The following is a 939-nucleotide window of genomic DNA, read 5'->3' on the forward strand; positions in this document are numbered from 1 at the left end:
CCTAACATGCCTCCTCAAACACCTTTCCATTACTCTCCCTCCAACCGGGTATTAAGCCCAAAACCCTTATAAAATATTGCACACAGGATTGGCCCCCTAGACAATCACTCTCTGTGGCCCCCTGAGGAGTCCCTCCAACATGGCCTTATTACGGACCTTTTTAATTACTGCCAGCGCCTCAAAAAGTGGAAGGAAGTCCCATATGTTGGAGCCTTTCGCCTCTTAGCTCAAAACCCTTCTCTTTGTGCCTCCTGTACTTCCGATCGCGTCCTCCTTGCCCAAAACCCTCCTCTCAAACCCTTTCTGACCACTCCTTTGACCCGGCACACGAACCTCCCCCATACCGACCAACTAACCAGACCCCCAACCCACCCCCCCTTCTTCCAACGGCCCCCCCTGGCCCTGTAATGGCCACCACACCCTTGCCACCTAACACCAAACTACCACCTCCTTCTTCCTTTTCCTCCCTACCCACTTCTTCTTCCTCTTCATTATCCTCCCTCCCCCTCAGCCCGCCAGCCTCACATACCCCGCCAGCCTCACATACCCCGTCCCGACAGGCCCAGGTCCTGGCGCCTCTCCAGGAGGTGGCGGGAGACGATGGTGTAGTCAAAGTCCACGTTCCTTTTTCCCTGTCTTGTTGGTGGCGCCACTGCACCCAGCTCTGGGGACCCCGAGGAATGCGCCCTCCGCTGTGCTACCATGGCAACAGATGGTTGAACCGATAAGGTGGACGCAGATTTGTGGTCATCCTATCTAACAGCCTGAGATGCCATAAAGGGAGTGAGGGAGTGCCGACACCTGCGCCATAAAGGGAGTGCAGGCATCTGGCAGTTGCCAGCGAGGTGTGATAAGAGAAATTCCTCACTTCCCCCATACCTCCTTCTCAGTAAATTTCCACTCTTCTCCTCCAAACTCCCACCCTTACTGCCTAATGAT

Source organism: Condylura cristata, unplaced genomic scaffold (genome assembly GCF_000260355.1).
Source record: "Condylura cristata isolate star-nosed mole 26May11 unplaced genomic scaffold, ConCri1.0 scaffold00063, whole genome shotgun sequence".
Classification (NCBI taxonomy): Eukaryota; Metazoa; Chordata; class Mammalia; order Eulipotyphla; family Talpidae; genus Condylura; species Condylura cristata.